Source organism: Eptesicus fuscus, chromosome 3 (genome assembly GCF_027574615.1).
Source record: "Eptesicus fuscus isolate TK198812 chromosome 3, DD_ASM_mEF_20220401, whole genome shotgun sequence".
NCBI classification, from domain to species: domain Eukaryota; kingdom Metazoa; phylum Chordata; class Mammalia; order Chiroptera; family Vespertilionidae; genus Eptesicus; species Eptesicus fuscus.
The window spans coordinates 80,073,844-80,095,743 of NC_072475.1; the positions used below are offsets into that span (position 1 = coordinate 80,073,844).

The following is a 21,900-nucleotide window of genomic DNA, read 5'->3' on the forward strand; positions in this document are numbered from 1 at the left end:
CCATGTTATTCTCTATCCATTCCCCACCCAGACCCCCTTCTTCTAAATGCCTTGAGTCCCAGTTCCTTAAGCCCTGTTCATTATATGTCAATCATCTGTCCAAAAAAAAATCTCTGGAATGAATGAGCTTTCCCAGATTCTGGAACTTTAACAACAATTGTAGGCACTCAGCAGACCTGCAGAGGTGGTGTTTTGGTCCTAGGTAGGGATGGGCACCTTTAATACCGCCCTAGTCAACCCCATGGACATTTCTTCCTTGCCTATGGGAAGTCTGCCCATGAGTCCAGAAGAGGGAAGATGATTTGGTTCACCCCCTCTCTGGCTTTTGAAGACATGAGTTTTTATTAGAGCTCAGGTTTCAAATGGGCTGCTGAGGTTGCAGACACCAAGTGGGAATCAGAAATCTAGAAATGAGCAAAGCAATTAGGGATGTAGTTGGAAAAGGACAAGGGAAAGAGAAGAAGCAGGTACAAGAGAAAAAGGGTCAACATAAAGGCAGGTCAAGAAAGGAAGCCGGACCAGTTTCCTTGTATTTTTTTCAGACATGTTTATCTTTGCCTTGGATTGCCATTGAGGCAGAAATGACACCTTAGTCATGCTTGACTTCTCAAATAGTTCCTAGGGTGGTGGTTCAAAACACGTTAGTTGAATGTGATAAATAAGAAAACTGAAGTGGTATGTGGTAATGAGCTGGGTGGAATGGGTCATGGTGACTATACTTGACTGTCATTGCATGCCATCTTGTTAACTTCACTTTAAGCAAACAAAAGAAGGAATAAATGAAAATAGTTAATTCTAATGGTAACTTGCATGACAGTAAGTGAAACCCCCTCTCTTGGGGGATTTTTTCTGCTCAATATCCAGATTCTATTATTCTTATAGCAGAGAAGCCAGAAGCTTAGAGGAGCTGAGCAGCTTCCCCAAGCCATACAGAGGTAAGTGTCACACTCAGGACAGACACTCTTATTTTCCAATACTCAAGGCTATGACTGTGAGAAGAGGAAATTGAACCTCATGGGATGTTCTATTTCAGAGTGGACACATATTAAATATAAGATTCAAATGAATTAATATGAAATGTGAGGCCCTAGCTGGTTTGGCTCAGGGAATAGAGTATAATCCTATGGACTGAAGGGTCCCAGGTTCAATTCCAGTCAAAGGCGCATACCTTCGTTGCAGGCTTGATCCCTGGCCCTGGTCGGGGCGCATGCAGGAAGCAACAAATTGATGTCTCTCTCTCTCTTCCTCTCTCTCTCTCTCTCTCTCCCTACCCCCTTCCTTCCACTCTGTCTAGAAATCAATGGAAAAATATCCTTAGGTGAGGATTAACTGTACTAGAGGCCCAGTGCATAAAAATTAATGCACTGGAGGGGGGTGGTCCTTCAGCCCGGCCTGCCCCCTCTCACAGTCCACGAGCCCTCAGGGGTGGGAGGCAACCCAGCAATCAGGGGAAGGCAACGCCCCATCATACCTCTGCTGCTGCCACTGCCAGCAGTGCAAGCCTCAGCTGGCCCTGGTTACCTGAGCCTCAGGCAGCCTTGGGCGGCTGAGCAGCCACCATCCAAGGCTTGCCTGTGCCTTGGGCCAGCCCTGGGTTGCTGAGGGTTGAGGGCACTGGGGGACTCTGGAGGCAGGCACCCTGGCAGGGCTGAAAGGACTGGGTGCTGCCATCTTGTGGCTGTGGACACCACCATCTTTGAGGGCAGGGCAGTCAATTAGCATATTTCCTCTTATTGGCTGTGGGTGCTGCCATCTTTGCAATGGCATGGGGGTCAATTAGCATATTCCCTCTTTATTAGATAGGAGATATACACTGAGTGGCCAGATTATTATGATCTCTGAACGCATAATAATCTGGCCATTCAGTGTATGTCCTATATAATAAAAGGCTAATATGCAAACTGTCCCCTCGGCCAGGAGTTCGACCAGCAGGCAGGCTGGCAACTGCCTATGTCCCCTCCCCCTGGCCAGGCTGGCTGGACCCCACCCATGCACGAATTCATGCACCAGGCCTCATATATACACACATATACATACATACACACACACACACACACATATACATACACTGAGTGGCCAGATTATTATGTGTTCAGAGATCATAATAATCTGGCCACTCAGTGTATATAGATATATATAGATAGATATAGATATAGATATAGATATAGATATAGATATAGATATAGATATAGATATAGATATAGATATAGATATAGATATAGATATAGATATAGATATAAATTGCAGACTATACAAAATTGAAATGGGATCATGAACAACCAATCCTTAATCTGTTTGCTATTAGGATGGAGAGCAAGTTCTTGTTCTGCTCTTCTGGAATTTAGATACACTTTCTATTTATTATTTATAAATTTAAATATTTAAAGGAATACAAGGCAAGTTCACACAGGCTGAACTGGGCCTCTTTATAATGTAAATACCTTCCCAATGGGGAAAAAATTACTGAAAGATGGTAAGTTTGTCTTCTGACAATATTTCCCAGACATTTTTTTCATTGTTAGCAAAGCTCTCTTGGAGTGTAACTAAGTTTTTGAGGAATGGTAAGTTTAAAGCAAAGGAAAGGAAAACTTCAATCAGAACCAAGCTGCCCCCACTCCTTTATTTTTAAACAGAACCATCAAAGGCCAGCAAACGGAAATATACTTAAGTGGCATTAATTCATCCCTAAGAGGCTCTCCAAGAGTTTTATTGCTACATAAGGGAAAACCATAAACCAGCGGGAGGAGAAAGCAAGGAAAATAAGTCTGGGGAGTCGCCTCATGTTAGAAAGTGAGCAGGTGGTCAATAATGTGTCCTTGGCTGGTTTCCACAGCGAGGAGACAGACATTCATGGCAAGTTTGCGGCCCACAAAACAGGCAATCACAAGGAAAAGAATCGTGTAACTTTGCAAAGTCCTGCTGAAGAGTTCACGAGTATGAAATAATAAAACGCTCATCTCTCCTCCTCTTCTCACCACCCATCCAATTTCATGTTAATGCCTCTACAACCTAAATTGAATATTAAGAATGGGGATTGAGAAGGGGGCTGGATGCAGGCAGTCAAATGAGGGAAAATAGAGACATCTGTAATAGGGTCAAAAATAAAAAATAAAATAAAAAAAGACTGGGAATTGAAAAAAAGATGTCTTCATGATCCTGTCATTCATCTAAGCCAAGCCTAAGTGAGACCTTACAGAGACTTAAAACATCCTGTGATGAATGAAAATTATCACCTCAAGATTATTTTCCTTTCAACCAACCCTTCCCTGTTTTTACAAGATTTTTTTAATAATAAAAAAAAAGAACACTTTGTATTAATCTTTAAGGAAGAATTGGCTATTATGTAGGATTTTCCATCCATGTGAGCTGGCAATAGACACCAGGACACAAAATCAGGAGAATGAGAATGAAAATAGACATAAGAGAAACACTGATTCAGTGTTCGGAAAAGATGATGCTCTCTCCCCTTTGCACCATCCAATATCTTATTTTAACATTTGAAAAATGGGGGAGGGGACAAGAGGAAAATATGATGGTGCCACTCGTGTATTTGTTTCACAGCATTTATGAAGCCTACCTTGAACACAGTTATGAACTAGGTGCAAAGAGAATTCCCAAAGATAAAAGTCTAGTCCTAGCTCTCATGACACTTGTGAAATTCTTCTATGGAGCTTCCCACCTCATAACCAGCTCTCAGAACTTATGATCAAAATTCTTTGTTCAAAATAAAATATATTACGTATTGTTTCATTTGGGGGAGGGGGGAAATTAATGTTTTCTATTTAAATATATACACTTGCAGCTAAATACGGTTGTATTTATGTGGTGTTTTGGATTTGAGGTTACTACTTTGCACTAACTACAAAAGCAGCACATATTGAATTGAGTCTGTGTTTTTGAATACAAAACTCAAGGTAGTTTTGAATTATGCAAGGGTCTATGGTAGGAGGGGATGTGAATCTTCCAGACATGCATCTTAGAACATGATAAACACTGAAGTGTTAGTTATAGCAATATTATTATTACTATTTAAGTCTCTAAAAATAGCACAGAAAGATCAAGCAGATAAAAGAAAGTGATTGTAAGCTGATTACTTTTTTTTAAATAAATCTTTATTGTTCACATTATTACAGGTGTTCCTCTTTCCCCTCCCCCACCATAGCTCCCCTCCACCTGATTCTCCCCCCCCCCCCCATGTCTTTACCCCCACCACTGTCTTCATCCATAGGTGTAAGATTTTTGTCCAATCTCTTCCTACACCCCTCGGACCGCCTTCCCCCTGATAATTGTCCGTCCCCTCCCTTTCTATGTCCCTGATTCTATTGTATTCACCAGTCTATTCTGTTCTTCAGATTTTTTATTCACTTGATTTTTAGATTCACTTGTTGGTAGGTATGTATTTTATGTCTTTTTGTTGTTCATAATTTTTACCTTTACCTTTTTTTTCTTCTTCCTCTTCTTCAAGAATACCCTTCAGCATTTCATGTAATCCTGGTTTGGTGGTGATGAACTCCTTTAGCTTTTTCTTGTCTGTGAAGCTCTTCGTCTGACCTTCAATTCTGAATGATAGCTTTGCTGGGTAGAGTAATCTTGGTTGTAGGTTCTTGCTGTTCATCACTTTGAATATTTCTTGCCACTCCCATCTGGCCTGCATAGTTTCTGTTGAGAAATCAGCTGACAGTCATATGGGTACTCCCTTGTAGGTAACTAACTGTTTTTCTCTTGCTGCTTTCAAGATTCTCTCTTTGTCTTTTGCCCTTGGCATTTTAATTATGATGTGTCTTGGTGTGGTCCTCTTTGGATTCCTCTTGTTTGGGCTTCTGTGTGCTTCCTGAACTTGTAAGTCTATTTCTTTCACCAGCTGGGGGAAGTTTTCTGTCATTATTTCTTCAAATAGGTTTTCAGTATCTTGCTCTCTCTCTTCTTCTGGCACCCCAAAAATTCGGATGTTGGTACGCTTAAAGCCATCCCAGAGGCTCCTTACGCTATCCTCACACTTTTGGATTCTTCTTTCTTTCCGCCTCTCTGGTTGGGTGTTTTTTGCTTCCTCATATTCCAGACCTTTGGTTTGACTCTTCGGGTACGGTGGTCTACAGTTGAGTTTCTGTATATTCTTTATTTCAGAGAGTGTATGCATAATTTCTAATTGGTCCTTTTCCATTTTTTTTGGTATTCTCATTAAGGTCCTTGAAGGTCTCTTCAAGTTTCTCAGCGGTTTTTAGAAGATTCTTGAGTAACCTTATAAATGTGGTTCTGAACACTGTGTCGTCCAGTAGTTTACTTTCCTCCATCTCTCCTATTCGTGACATACTTTGGTGTTTCCGCATTTTGGCTGCCTCTCTGTGTTGATGGAGTGGCTTTGTGTGGTCAGTAACCTATAGGGGCCGGTAGCTCAGCTTCCCCAATCACCGTAGGTGGTCGCTCTTGGTACACCCCTTTGTGGGCTGAGTGGAAAGTCTTAGTGTAGTTAAAAGCCTTGATTGCTCTTGGTACACTGGGAGGAATTGACCTCCAGGCCAGTTGGCTGTGAGGACCTGCTGTGTCTATAATGGAAGTGCTGCTGTGCTGGAGACACGCTTGTGGTACAGGGCTTGTTTGAGTGGGGCTTTGGTGCTCACTGAGTCCGCCTCCCGAATGTGTCACTTATGGATGTGAGGAGTTGAAATCTGGTATCTCACGCTGACCACTAGGTGCATTGGCTAGTTCATCTGCTGTCTGAGGCTACCCTGCAGGAGCTACAGTGAGAACTGCCATCCTCTCCTCCCTGCTTGGAGTTTGGAGGCCTTGGAGCTGTCTGTACCGGGTTGCAAGTTTACTAGTTTAAACTGCAATAGAGAAGGCCATTCATATGCAAAATCCGCTGCTAGGAGCTTGGGTCTGTTTGTAGATTGTGTGGGGCGGAGTCTCAAGGCATCACTAGGCTAGGGCGTGGCCAACAGCAATGGCTGGCAGTGAGCCGCCTCCAACCGCGTCCCCGCAGTCTCACGCCCCAGCGCAGCCAACAATTGTACCTCCATACAGCTCTGCTAGTAAGCCACCCTCACTCTCTGACCCGCTGTCAGACAGCCCAGTCTCTCCCCAGAAACTGGATTTCAGAGAGATTGGGGCCTTGTCTCTCTTCAGATTGAAGAAAGCAACACCCGCCTCCAGCTGGGCTCTGCCGCCAGTTCCTATCGCGAGCGCACTCCCCTGTACCTCAGTTTTTCAGCGTTTGAGCCCTGATTGCTCCCATCTCTTTCTGTCTAGTTGTAGAGGTTCCGCTCAGCCAGCTTTCCCGTAGTTCTGGGTGATAGACGTTCTGTCTTTTAGTTGTAGTTTTGGAAATTGTTGTGGGCGGCAGCAGCCCAGATGTTTATCTATGCCGCCATCTTGGCTCATCTCTAAGTTGATTACTTTTCTGACCTAAAAGTTCACAGCAGAAAATTTTAAATATTTAATTAAATTTAAATAGCCTAAGTTCTGTAACTATTCCTACAAGGCCAGCCTGCTACTATCACCTTCCAGAAACATCTTTGGTTCTCTGAATTCAAAGCCAAAGGCCTTTGCAGTCAATACAAAAACAGGCTACTGAGTGGCCAGTTCACTGAGAGAAGGGAAGGCAGGAGCTTGCATATGATAAGTAGGTAAACAGGCTGCACTGAGAGGCAGGAACACAGACAAAGTACTTGTTACCACTTACCTTACCTCACCTTTCTTTGGAATTTCAGCCGAAGGGACAATTGGCCAGCCTAATTTTCATAATAGGTCTGGAGCAGAGTGAAGACAAAAATCACCTTCAATTCTTCAAAAATAGGACTGCAATAAAGTAAAATGTTGCAGACTATGTGCTTATAATCCCCTCCACTACTACTTCCCCTCTTCCTCGTCATCTTCCTCTTCTTTGTCCTCCTCTTTTAAGTAATAGCTAACACAGAGTACTTACTATATCTAGACACTTTTCTAAGCGTTTCACTTGTATTAATTCCCTTAATCTCCTCAATGACTTCATAAGTCAGGTAATGTTATCATCATCTCCAATTTATCATAAGGAAATGGGAGCACAGAAAGGTTAAGTAATTTGCTTAAGATCACAGACCTAGCCTGGCCAGCATGACTCAGTGGTTGAGCATCAACCTATGAACCAGGAGGTCAACGTTCAATTCTCAGTCAGGGCACATGCCTGGGTTGTGGGCTCAATCCCCAGTGTGGGGTGTGCAGAAGGCAACCAGTCAATGGTTCTTTCTCATCATTGATGTTTCTGTCTCTTTATCCCTCTCCCTTCCTCTCTGAAATCAATGAAAATATTTTTTTTAATTGAGAGTAGGTACTTGTTTCACTTAGCTACTAACATAGTATTGCCTAAAAATTGAATATAAGATGTTGAATTTAGTCATTAAACTAACCAACTGACATGATGGAAAGAAACAATGCCAGGAGTTAGAAATTTAAGCAAATAAAGGTATGAACAAGAGAGAAGTTAGAAATCATCTAATACAAAGACACCCAGCAGCCTATAGCATAGATACTGCTCACAAAATTGATATTTAAAAAAAAAAAAAACACCTATCAGACAGTGTTGTTGTGTGTTTTTTTAAATGAACTAAAATTTCAAATGAAGATATTTCACAGCATATCCTGGCTTTATGACTTCTCTTGAAAAATTGGAAGACCTGCCCAAACAAAACATACAAATGAGTGGTTCAACATCTGTCCCACAGGATAGGGCAAATGCTCCTTGGTTCACCACAAACTCAGGCTGGTCAACTCTACTCACTCTCTCATCTCCCTGTTTCCTCCAGGTATTTGGGCTCCCTGTCTCCATCTAATTATTTCATTTTATAGGAAGAAAAGATTCTGAAAGGCACACAAGGGTATCATGACAGAGAAGTGACTACACCTAACTCTCTCATCTCCAGTTCAGTTTCCTAATCACACTCTAAATCCTAAGAAATAACCTTTGCGAAACATGTTGATCAGTGGAATTACATGTTTTTGTAAATTCTTTGTGCCTTGTGGTGAGTTGTGCTCATAAAAAGAAGAGTCTCTACACACTCCCAGCCTCCTTAACTTAGATATCCCCGAGAACTGGCATTTATTACATAATTCATTGTCTTTTCCTTTCTCCAACTTCCATTTTCTCTGAAAAATGTTCAGTAAATTAACTGTGAAAACCTTACGATTTTTCCTCCCAGACAGCACATCCATCTCTCTCTCCCTCAAAATAAATTCCACCCTTAAAGAAATGGAACTTCCAATACCAAGATAGCTGTGGTTTGGTTGCTTTCAATGCTTTGCCTGTGTTCAAAGGGCAGGCTGTTACCACGTGGGCTAATTATCTAGATGGAGCTGTGGTTGAAAAGTGATGGATTTAAGAGACTGCCCTCTTTGTGGCTGACAATTTATCACAAGTTGGTGTTTTAGGCTTAGCCTCAGCTTGAGAACTAACATTTTTTCATTTAAATTCATTTTTTGGGAACAGTCCTACAGAATGATCTTACTATTCTTGAACTGTGCAACAGAGACTGCACAAATTCACATTTTTACTCCCCAAGAAATTTTCAAGATTTTTAAAGTTCTTTTATAGTTCCAAAAGTATCAAGGCTAAATGTTGCAACTTTTTAGAATTGCTATTCTCACTGGAGATTAGTCTATGTATATTGGAGGAAGGGGGCAATTTTGAAAGAAATTTTTTGTTTTCAAGTACCATCGATTTGATTTAATGTTTTACCCATGTGTGATAGAAAGACTAGGGATTGATTTTTAATATCAAGTCATTCAAGGTTATGTGGCTCAAAGTAATCTTAACTAAATAAAACTTTAACCACTGAACCAAAAAGTAACCAGCTCAGAAATGGGGAGAAAATGTCAATAATTGCCTACCTCATGCCCTCTACCTCTCGCCTTTAAACCCACAAAGACACATATGCACCCACATAGAAATTTAATTAATAAACTATTTTAGTATTATGGAGAGATTAGAAAAGGCTAGGATTTTTTCCTTTGTTCAGAAAATTTTTGTTTGTTTCACAGTTTCCTATAAAAATACCAAAATGAACAGCCTACTGCCATAATAGTCTGCTAATAAAATGAGAATGCTAACACAGGAAGTCGGCTTGCTCCCTTAATGTTCTGAACATACTGATGGAGTTAGTACTAAGTGCCAAACAGAATGGAGCAGAGAAAAGAGACCTTTCATGTTTTCAGCCCTTCCTTGACATTATCCCAGGAAAGCTTTGGAGAAACATCTACGGTGGCAAAGAGCTCTCCCTCCAGGAAGTGCCCATGCTGGCTGAGGACTGAGCCCACTGCACTTGATATGTAACTTCCAAAACGTTTTTTCCATATAGTTGCTATGCTCTACATCACATCCCCCTGACTTTATATTGTAACTGGAAGATTGTACATTTTGACCCTCTTTACTTATTTTGCCCACCTCCCTATCCTACACCCCACCTCAGACAACCACCAATCTGGTGTCTGTATCTATGAACTTGGGTTGTTTTTGTATGTTTGTTTGTTTGTTTCATTGTGGGGGATTTTGTTTTGTTTTTTAGATTCCACATATAAGTCAGATCATATGGTATTTGTCTGTCTCAGTCTGACTTACTTCACTTAGCATAATGCCCTCAAGGTCCATCCATGTTGGCACACATGGTATGATCTCATACTTTTTAATATATTCTATTAATACTGGTATATATCACATTTTCCTTATCGTTTCATTCAGTGGTTGTTTCCATGTCTTGGCTATTGCAAATAATGCTGCAACGGACATGAGGGTACAGATATCTTTTAGAGTTGTTCTTTTCACTTTCTTCTGCTAAATACCCAGAAGAGGGATTTTTGGATCATATGGCAGTTCTATTTTTAATTTTTTTAGGAACCTTCATACTGTTTTCCATAATGGCACCAGTTTACACTTCCACATTCTTAATAGTAAGAATAGTAACTCACTTGAGTTTCACCTGGTCTCCCAACCTTTCTTGACTGCGATGCTGAACAATAATTAACCATCTAGAAGGCACACAAAATTACAGACAAGGAGAAAAGGCAATCGTTTCTCACATGACACTCTTCCTCAGTAAAAGATGGAGTTGATAAGCAAGTCATCTCCTTCTTTTCCCTCTTTCCCACGCCTAGAGACAGCCCTGAACCCCAATTCCTTTTGCCTAACTTGATTTAAACTTTGTAGTCTCTACTACCTTAAATATTTTGGGAATGAGCATAATTCTATCACTTAATTTTATTCCGTTCATTTATGTTATTTACAAAGGGCTGCTTCAGTAACCACCAAGTTTTAACTAAGCATTTGACAAAGACATTGCTGAATCCTGTTTGGTTGAAATTCACTTGCAATCCCATTGGTCTCAACAAGAGTATAGGCTGAGATAAAAGTGCTTGTGGTAAAGAAATGTGCCATGAAATTTATTTTTTACATAACACATTACAGTTGTGACATATATCTTATTATTGTTTGCTCTAAATAAATATTTTTTTCAATATCCAGTTCAATGGATTACATTCGATGAAATTTCCTCATACCTGTCTCTTCCTTGCAAAGACCTAGAAACATCTTTATTTTATATTGTGTTGCTTACACAATTGTACTTGTGTATAGAGGTGAAAAATGCTCATGTGAATGACAGAGTGTTCTCTAGTCCGTCTCAGGTCACACCAGGAAGGAATTTACCTTGCTACACATCTCCAGGCCTATGGAGTAGGGAGGACTTTGTTTGTTTATTTATTTATTTATTTATTTATTTATTTATTATAATTCTTTATTGTTGAAAGTATTACATATGTCTCCTTTTTTCCTCCATTGACCCCCAGTCACCCACCCCACCCCCATCCCAGGACCTTACTGCCCCATTGTCTGTGTCCATGGGCCATGCATATATGCATACAAGATCTTTGGTTGATTACCTCCCACCCGCCTACCCTCCCCCGCCTACCCTCCCCCACCTTCCCTCTGAGATTCCACACTCTATTCCATGCTTCCATGTCTCTGGATCCACTCCATTCATCAGTTTATTTTGTTACTTAGATTCCACATATGAGTGAGATCATGTGATACTTGTCTTTGACTGACTTATTTCACTTAACATGATACTCTCCAGGTCCCTCCATGCTGCCTCAAAGGGTAAGAGGTTATTCTTTTTTATGGCTGCACAGTATTCCATGGTATAAATGCACCACAGTTTTTTATCCACTTATCTACTGATGGGCACTTGGGCTGTTTCCAGATCTTAGCTATTGTAAATTGTGCTGCTATGCACATAGGGGTGCATACATTCTTTCTGATTGGTGTATCGGGTTTCTTAGGATATATTCCTAGAAGTGGGATCACTGGGTCAAATGGCAGTTCCATATTTAATTTTTTGAGGAAACTCCATGCTGTTTTCCATAGTGGTCGCACCAGTCTGCATTCCCACCAGCAGTGTACTAAGGTTCCCTTTTCTCCACATCCACGCCAGCATTTGTCATTTGTTGATGGTAGCCCTTCTGACAGATGTTAAGTGATATCTCATTGTCGTTTTAATTTGCATCTCTCTGATGATCAGTGACTTTGAACATCTTTTCATATTTCTCTTGGCCATCTGTATGACCTCTTTGGAGAAGTGTCTATTTAGGTCCTTTGCCCATTTTTTTTAATTGGATTGTTTATCTTCCTTTTGTTAAGTTGTATGGGTTCCTTATATATTTTGGATAGTAACACTTCATCAGATGTATCATTGCCAAATATGTTCTCCCATGCAGTGGGCTCTCTTTTCGTTTTGTTGATGGTTTCTTTTGCTGAGCAGACACTTTTTATTTTGATGTAGCCCCATTTGTTTATTTTCTCCTTAGTTTCCTTTGCCTTAAAAGATGTAGCTGTAAACATATGGCTACAAGTGATGTCTGAGATTTTGCTGTCTATGGTTTCTTCTAGGATTTTTATGCTTGCACAACTTACATTTAAGTCTTTTATCCATTTTGACTTTAATCTTGTGTACGATGTAAGTTGGTTGTCTAGTTTCAATTTTTTGCATGTGTCTGTCCAATTTTCCCAACACCATTTATTGAAGAGACTCTCTTGACTCCATTGTATGCTCTTGCCTCCTTTATCAAATATTAATTGAGTGTAATGGCTTGGGGCAATTTCTGGGTTCTCTCTTCTGTTCCATTGACCTACATGCCTGTTCATGTGCCAGTACCAGGCTGTTTTGATTACAGTAGCTTTATAGTATAACTTGAAATCTGGTATTGTGATTTCTCCAACTTCGTTTTTCTTTCTCAAGATCGCTGCAGCTATTCGGGGTCATTTTTATTTCATATAAATATTTGGAGTATTTGTTCTAAATCTGTGATATATGCCATTAGTATTTTAATAGGGGTTGCATTAAATCTGTAGATTGCCTTGGGTAGTATGGACATTTTAATAATGTTTATGCTACCAATCCATAAACACGGTATATTCTTCCACTTGTTTATATCTTCTATCTCTTTTTTCAACGTCCTGTAGTTTTCTGAGTACAGGTCTTTTGCCTCCTTGGTTAATTTTATTCCTAAGTATCTTAAATGTTTTTGTTGCAATGGTAAATGGGATTGTTTGTTTAGTTTTTCTTTCTGAGAATTCATTATTGGTATATAGAAACACCATCAATTTTAGGGTTTTTATTTTGTATCCTGCTACATTGCCAAATTCATTTAATAAATCTCGTAGTTTTTGGTGGTATATTTCAGGTTTTCTATGTACAATGTCATGTCATCTGTGAATAATGAGAGTTTTACTTCCTTAGGGAGGACTTTATTCTTGGGAATCCTCATCATCATCTACTATACTATATAGCTGCCTCTAGACATTGGGTCTTCAATTTTCATAACAGAATGAACATTATACCTCCTGAAACATGACTATGTCACACCTATTCACTGCCCACTTCCCTTTCCCAAGGTGCATCCTTTGTATTCACTTGTCATTCCTCTGACAGGAAGCATATATGAGTACTTGCTGAATGACTTCACTCTGGGGGAAGTTTTGAGCCTACACATTTTAGGACGTTTTTATCATCTGTAGATGTTTTTTAAAAATTTGTGAGTAAGCTTCAATTTTTATTCATTTTTTAAAAAAAATTATGAAATCACTTTTTTATTCCTAAACATTTTTTTTCTTATTTAGGTTCTTCCTTTGGTTTCTGGTCAAGGAAAGTGAAATACTGAAAAATAACTGAAAGTATGAGATTGATCTAACTTTATAATATCCAAAAGGCTTTAACATGTCCATTCATGAAATAATTTCTCTGTGAAGTATGGACATGTTATTTATGTTCACAGCTGCCACAAAATTTCAGAACTAGCCAATGTTTCTGTTGTGCAAATGAGAGAACTAATGTCCAGTTAGGGTAGATGACTTGATTAGGTCAGAACTAGAATTTAAATGCTTTCCACTCTGATAACAATGATGTTTTATGTTATGGAAAGAAAATAAATAAATAAATAAATAAATACAGAATTCCACTTTAGAACTTTCTCTTTTTTCTCTCAAGCGTTTTATAAATTATTTAGAAGCTGACCTGATTTCAGTTAGAGAAACAAAGAGAGTTAATTGCAGACTTCAAATATGTGAGCTATTATTTTAAGATAATATTTTCCAGATATTTCCCACCCCCTCTGAGAATGGAAAGGAGGAAATGAGCTTAAAGTTCAGCAAGAAAGACTGAGATTAGATATTAAGAAATATAGGTCTGTGAAATCCTGCAATTGGTTACTGGGGAATGTTGTCAAATCACCTCCTCTGGAGAACTTTGGGAATGTGGTGGGTGGCCCATTTCTAGAGCTGGGAGCACAATTTAATTTATATCTCAAGTTCTGTATCTCTCATGAGGTCATGCTCTGCCTATAGCTAGCAGGTGGGGTAGTTGTCTACTCTTAATTATAGCAAAATTCAAGACTCATCAGTGAAGCATGTAGTTTAAGTTCTATTTCATATTTATGTCAGTCCTGATAAGTGTAAATGGGAAGAATGACTAAAATTACTGAATGCTTATTGGATGGTCTTGCCATGGCCTTCATTGGATTGATTGACCAACATCTGAAAGATTTATTTCTTTGGATTCCATCTCAACATATTCTCCTTGCCAGCAGCCTTCTGATTTCATGAATACCTTCCAAGTTGTGATCCTGGTCTACAAAGCAAAAAATAAGGGGTCCATCCTATGTAAAAGAGAAATTCTTTATTTCAACTAACAAGACAGGCTTGATATTTGGAGGACAAAATGAAGAAGAGTGACAATATAGTTAGATAAATCTGTATCTTGTAAAACAAAGTAGGAAGAGTTGTTAGCTCATATATTGGGTAACAACTCCTAAAAGTCATCAAATAAGAATTCTAAATTTCTAACTTAACATGTAAGTCTTGAATTTCAGTAAAATAATCAATTATATAAATACAGGATGGGGAGATAATCATTTGAAAGAGTTTACCAGTAATGTGTAAAAATAGGCCTAATAAGAAATAATTATATAACTTATTTGAAGTACATTCATTATCTGGAATAAAGCTAGTCCTCAAAAACTTAGTTAATATCATTATAACTTTGATATTCACTGCCCCTTCTCCCCTAGCCCCTCACTCATTCTGCTTTTCTCATACACAATCACTAATTCTGTCCAATGCGAATCTGGAACAGAATTGATCATTCTTCTGCATACCCCCCAAAAATCTCTTCCCACAAACAGAATCATTTTTTATTTCAAAAGGATTGGGGTTTCTTTATCTCTGAGGAGATTAAGGAGGGAATTACAATAAAGATTCTATATAATAATAGACAAATATGCAAATTGACCATACCTCCGACACACCCACAAGCCACGCCCACAAGCCATGCCCACCATCCAATCAGAGCGAGCATGCAAATTAACCCAAACCAAGATGGCTACAGCCACAGAGAGCAAGGTTTCCTAGGTAACAGAGGAAGCCAAGCTTTCTGCCTGCCCTTGCCAGGCCTAAGCCTCCACTCAAGCTACAAAGTTTCAATTATAGAAGGTAAACAAATTCAAACAAATGGCGGCAGAATGGAGCTTGAGAGAGCAGGCCAGGGTTGCCGCCGGCAACAGGGGAAGCAAAGCTTTCTGCACACCCTGGCCGGGCCCACCCGCTTAAGGCAACAAAGTTTCAATTATAACCCCAACACAAATGGCTGCCGGCCTGCGGAAGGAGCCCCAGGCTTGGCTCTGCTCCAGGCTACAAAGTTTCAATTGTAGAAGGAAAATAAATTCCAGATACCAGGCCCCCGCTTGGGTTGCCAGGGGGCGTGGCCGGCCTGCAAACCACCATAGGCCCCTCGCTCAGGCCGCCCCACACCCCAGGGGAACCCCCACCTGATCCGGGATGTCCTTCAGGGCAAACCAGCTGGCCCCCATCCCTGTACCAGGCCTCTATCCTATCTAATAAAAGAGTAATCTGCAGATTGATCATCACTGCAACATACAATATCACTGCCCCCATGTGGTAAAGATCCTGCCCCCATGTGGACACAAGATGGCCACCACAAGAGGGCCAGCAGGAGAGGGCAGTTGGGAGGCACCCGGCCTGCAAGGGAGGGCAGTTGAGAGGGACCAAGCCTTCAAGGGAGGGCAGTTGGAGGTGATCAACCCTGCAGGAGAGGGCAGTTAGGGGTGACCAGGCCGGCAGAGGAGGGAAGTTGGGGGCAAACAGGCTGGCAGCAGAGTGGTTAGGGAGTGATCAGGCTGGCAGGCAGAAGCGGTTAGGGGCAATCAGGAAGGCAGGCAGGCAAGCAGTTGGGAGCCAGCAGTCCTGGATTGTGAGAGGGATGTCCGACTGCCCGTTTAGGTGGGATCGGGCCTAAACGGGCAGTCGGACATCCCTTGAGGGGTCCCAGATTGGAGAGGGTACAGGCTGGGCTGAGGGACAACCCCCCTCCGTGCACGAATTTCGTGCACTGGGCCTCTAGTTCTATAATAAACATAAAAGGCCCACCCGAATGAATTTTCCTTTTCTGACTGCCCCTCTACTGGAAATTTTTTCTCTGATTCTTCCCTATTCAGCAATCAACTCTGCTCACAACTGATCTCTTCCAGAAGCCCCCAGAAGGCCAAATTTCTCTGCCCTCTATTATTTAGAGTTGCTTCTATCTTCCTTTAAAACCAAAGAGCTACCCATCCAAGAACAGCTCATTGTCTACAGTAAAATGGATTTCAAAGGCACAGAATGTCAACAAATATTAATTGCCCAGCTCCTTCCCATCTCCTGCATTGTTTTTCTGCATTTCATTCAACCCATGGTATATTTAGGTTTTTGATAATTTTCGTGTCCCCGTCAAAGCATAATTCTCAAAATGTTAAAAACACAATTCTCACCCGTAAGTGAACACATCAAAGTTTTATTTAACATGATGATAAAGTTGATTTCAAGTAAAATATTAAAAACCTGGGATAAAAAAAAAAAGAATACTGAGATAATGCTAAGTTAGATAAACTAGTTAATATTCTAAAAGGCAATAAAACCATAACGTAAGGGGGTTAACATAGTTTTCCAAGTAGTTAATATCTGTAATCCTAATCAATTATGCAGCAAAGTTACACATCACCAGTCAAAGCACCTTAAGGTGAGCTTATTTGCATGACAATAAGAAGATAGGTGACCATCTATCTTTTGCCTGAGCCAATTTTGGGATACATATTTTAATGCCCCCTTGTCGACCCCCAACTAAATGTAAGCTACATGTGCACTGCCATCTATGAATCAAAGAAGGTGGGTCTCCCCTACAAACTGCTCAGATAATAAAAATAGCAACAAAATTTAGACAACAAGGTCATAGGTTGCCTTATGAATTTTTCCATCATTATTAATATTCAAAAGGAAATCTGAGGATTATCTGTCAGCATCTGTTGTAGGCAGGATTCTAAGTAGGTAGTGAGGCTGAATTAGATGTTTCCTAAAGTCTCTATCAACACTAAGAGTTCTCTATCCAACACTAAGTGTGGATCCATTAATAAATATTGAGAAAGTCAAGAGAATACCACACATTTTCTTTGTCCTCTGGAAGCTTAATCACGTTGCAGTCTAATGGACAAGAACAATAGAAAAAACATAAGGTTGATTGGAAATACAGTTAACTAGCTGCTAAATTTTCAGTAGGACTAGGAGAATGATGATGGTTGAGAAGGTAGGGAAGATTTTGCAGAAGAGGTGGGACTTAGTTGGTCTAGACAAAAAGTACATACAAATAGGCTGAGTTGTGTCCTCCAAAGTCATATGTTGAAGTCCTCACTCCCAGTATGTCAGAATGTGACTGTATTTGGAGACAGTCTTTAAAGAGGTAATTAAGTTAAAATGAATTCACCAGGGTGGGCCCTAATCTTACATGTCTGATGTTCTTATAAGAAGAGGAGATGAAAACACAGACTCACAGAGGAAAGACCATGTGAAGAGGCAAGGAGAAGGTGGCTATCTACCAGCCAAGGAGGTCTCAAAAGAAACACACTCTGCCAACACCTTAATCTCAGATTCTAGACCTCAGAATTGTATGATAATAAATTTCTGTTTAAGCCACCCAATCTGAAGTCATTTGTTATGGCAGCCTAGCAAACTAAACAGTAGGAATGAAATGTGAAGAGGGAAAAAGAAGAATCCCTTAGGAAAAAAGGAATATATAAATAAAGAGGTCAAAATGAGGATAGACATATTGAGGAAAAAGTTTTGAAACAGGGGTTTACATTAGTGAAAGGTACCCACAACTCCCATTCTAATAAATAAGACTCTTTTTATTTTCAGTATTGTGTCTTAAGAGAGATAAAACCTTTTAACCTTCAGATCTTCATTCAAAATGTACTTCCTCAGAGATGTTTTCCCTTTTCCAAAACGGTGTGTTCTACCCCAAGTCATTCTCAAGCCCTTTATTGTGCATTGTTTTCTTCACAGCACTCAAATATGAAATTAAAAACTTTTTATATTGGTTATTGCCTGTCTCACCACTGGAATGAAAGTTCAATAGGATCAGGAATTTCATCTCTCTAATTTACCACTCTACCTTCAGAACCCAGAACAGTCCCTAAATTTAAATATCTATATACATAAAAATGTAAATATAAATATCTATATAAATAAAAGTAAGAATATAAATATCAAATGATGAATTGTCCTAAGAAATACCATCAGGAGAGAATTTTCTTTGAGAGGCATGGAAAAGCCAAGAAGATACTTCTGGTGAGTGGAGGAGTCGGATTCTGCCTCTTTCCCTTGCCTCAGGAAACTACAGACCTTGTTCAAGGGGGCAAGGAGTGGGCACAGGGGAAGACTACCAGGAGCAGAAGGGAGAGGCTTGAGCACACCACATACAGCATGGATACACATGCACACACATGCACTTACACAGACACGCTGTGTTAGCCCCATGTGAAAGGGAAAGTTGGATTCAGGGCAAAGTCTGAAAGTTTAAATACTTAAGCATTCTTTTGGACAGCAAGCTAAAATTTCATGAGGATACATGTACAAATAAAATGTTGAGGAGCTTCTAAAATAATATATATCACATTATTCTGTTACAAACATTATAGGTCACATGAGGAAACTGAAACTCTCTGCAGCCCTGCCCAAATATAGGGAACCATTTAGGGTTGTTCAAGATTATTAGGATTGGCCACTCTGACACCAGAATGAATTATTGTCTTGGTTCCACTGATTTTTTTTGTGCCATTTTTAATATGTGCATTTTAATGGCCATTGTTTTTTATTCATGTCAAGTTTATCATTACTGCAGTTAACCTCACATTTACTTTGGCTAGTATCCTCCTTTGAAAAATCTTTGACATTTCAGTTGGTTTTGATTTGTCTTTTTGGTCACACTCCATTAAAAATAAATTTGAATAGTGCTTTTCAGCTCACAAAGAATTCATGTTATCATTTGCGCCCTTGAACAGCTCTCTGGGAGAGGCAGAGATTAGAATTTCTAATTTATAGGTAAGGCCACTGAAGCTGAAGATAATGGACTTGCCCAAGGTCATAGACATGGAGAATCACAGACTCAACTCCAGGTCTTTGGGCTTCTCTGGTGCTTTTCCTAAGTGACACCCATTACTAAGCCAGCTTGACTGGTCAAGAGCCAGTGTCCACACACATTATATATGTTTATGCATATTCACACATACACATTATCAAATAGAAATTTAAAAAATATAAAATAGAACTACAAATAGTATTGTGTTCTGCATCCTCAGAAAAAAAAGAGAGAGAGAGAGAGAGAGAGAGAGAGAGAGAGAGAGAGAGAGCAAAGAAAACCCACTCCCCCTGTTCCTTTCCAGCAGAATTGAGTCTCCTTCCCGCCAGGTGTTTTTATAGTGTTACATGAATCTGATGTTCTTCTCAGTGATTCAGGGAGAACCACCACACCACTTTGACCACCAAAAATATCCTCAGGGACAAGAGGGAAATTAGTAAGGATAAGTCAAGCGGTAAATTTTAACTAGGGCTCCTACATAAATATTCAAGTTAAACTGAACAAAGTTTACTTAAATAAAAAGTCAGAGCAATGTTTCAGATGGCAGACCGAAGGAGGTGGTTTTGAAGAGAGAAAGGCCAAGCCTGCAAGAGGAAATAATTGTGGTAAAGCAGGATCCCGCTGGGCCTTTGGTATTCAACTGGGGTTCTTCCAGGCATTTGCCTTCTTCCGGTTTTTCAGTGTTTCATTAGATTGTCCTGGTTTAAAGATTGTTGAGTATAATCCAACACATCCACTGAATTGATGGAAGGGTGAAGGGCCAAGCATGCTAGCTTATTAAATACAGCACCACAAGTTCAGGGTTTAATAATTAAATTAATTCATCCCCAAAGGTAGAATTACGTCCCAGCATATACATTACCAAGTATTACCAAGTATTATGGATTCATACCTTCACCTCTCCAGTGACTGCCTCACACACTGAATGTTAGAGCCAGATGAGACTTTACAGAACAATTGAGTCTTGTTTTCAACAAATGAAAGAGTTGAAAGGATTCTGTTCAGAGACACCAAACTAAGATGAGAACGTCTGAAGTTCTGGTCTTCTGAGTGGAAAAAAGTAAAGAATAGTGGTGTGTGTGGTATGCTGTAATTTATGTCTTAAAGGGGTATATATTATATGTGCATATTCATAAAATATATCTGGAAAAAAATGTGAAGAAAAATGAGGAAAGTTGTTGATTCAAAGGGAAGGGATTTTAGATACTAAAGAACAGAAGTGGAATGGAAATTTGCTTTTTTCTGGATATTCTTTGCTACTCATTAATAGTTTACACATCTGTCACTCCTACCATAACCTCCGTGAGGGCAGGGCCCACTGACCATATTATATTCCTCTTTGTAATCCCTAGGTGGGTCTAGCACTGTTTCTGGTAAGTACTCAATAAATTATTGCTAATACATACAAGCAAGTGTTCTTTTTTCACCTGAAATAAATGTGACTATTATTCAGTATAAATCAGAAATACTTTTGTGGCTTTATCCAAATGGTTTATGACAATTAATCATTCTTAGAAGGACAGAAAATAACAACTTTCTATCTTCTCCCACTTTATCAGTACATAAACTATTTAGAGAACACTTGAAATAAACAGTTCTTGAGACTATTATAATTTATGAAATGGAGAAAGTTTTATAAATCATTTTGCTGACAGATATTTTTTCATTTTTCCCCCTAGTTAGTATATTTACAAAAACTGTAAAGCAGTAAATTTTGTGGTAGGGATTCTTTAAATATTTTCTTAGGTGCTTTTTATTAAACAATTCTTCTGTAGCCTGTTCATACTCTTGGCATTACTTTTGAATAGGATATTGCAAAGTCAACGCACATTTTCTAAAAAGTGGAAAACTATGCTCCAGAGTTAAGTAAGGCAGCAGAAAAGAAAACAAACTCTCAGGAGAATGGAAATTAAATTATTTATAGACAGAAGTTTATTTAATTGTTTTCCAGAAGATACATTAAAAATCTCCACCCCCCCCCTCTCTCTCTCTCTCTCTCTCTCACACACACACACACACACACACACACACACACACACACATCTCTCCAGCATTATGATAGCTCCACTTAGGATTCAGATTTTAATTAAATCCCTTAATAAGGAGTGAGAGCAATGTAAGTATCTGGTGTTAACATTGGGGATGAATAACTGGACAGACTTCAATGTGTACCACACTTGCCCTCTAGTGGGTATTTGGGAACACTGCAGTTCCCTGGACTGTTGGGTCTTCAGCCCCTAGGCATTTCAAGAGAGCTTTTCAAGCTCATTTTTATAAACAAATACGTAAGCCCCATTTATATTTATTCTGTCAACTGTTAATTAGCAAAGGGTGTTACTAAAGAGATTAGAAACAGTTTATTCTTATGAGTACTTAAACATCTCTATCTTATTTATACAACTAATTTGCTTTGTAAACTCCTTTCTTTCATAACAGTACAAAGATAAATCTTAATGGACTTCAAATCCAATTAGCCAAATTCTACATGAATGACTTCACAGCATTTAAATAGAAGAAAGAATAAATAACATCACTGTATGTGCATAATTATGAGTGACTTTTGTAATGACATTTTCGGACTATCACATGAAGAACTTGCTTTACAAGTCAGACTTCTGCAGTTGTTGTTGTTGTTGTTGTTTGCTCTTTAACATTTATAGCTATTTGTGACCACACCGAAGCAGCCAAAGGAATCTCAGCCTCTGGCATCAAGCCTATAAATGATCAACTGTTTCCATTCAGAATATAATTTTGGCACTTACTAACAAAGCCTGACTTGCCGCCAAGTTCACCTCCTTTTGGAGAAATCACTCTATCTATTAAGATTAAATTTAGTGTAACTGTGACACCCAAAAGAATCATGTTTTAAAGAAGGTAGACCTTTGTTTCTCTCTTTAATAAACAAATTCCAAATTTAAGGATC

The 21,900-nt window shown here is 39.4% G+C and overlaps 1 protein-coding gene across 2 annotated transcripts in view; it reads left to right on the forward strand.

The window, feature by feature from the left end:
• Positions 1 to 21,900, forward strand: part of COL8A1 (collagen type VIII alpha 1 chain) — a 184,241-nt gene that overhangs the window by 154,916 nt on the left and 7,425 nt on the right. The gene's annotated exons all lie outside the window — the stretch shown is intronic.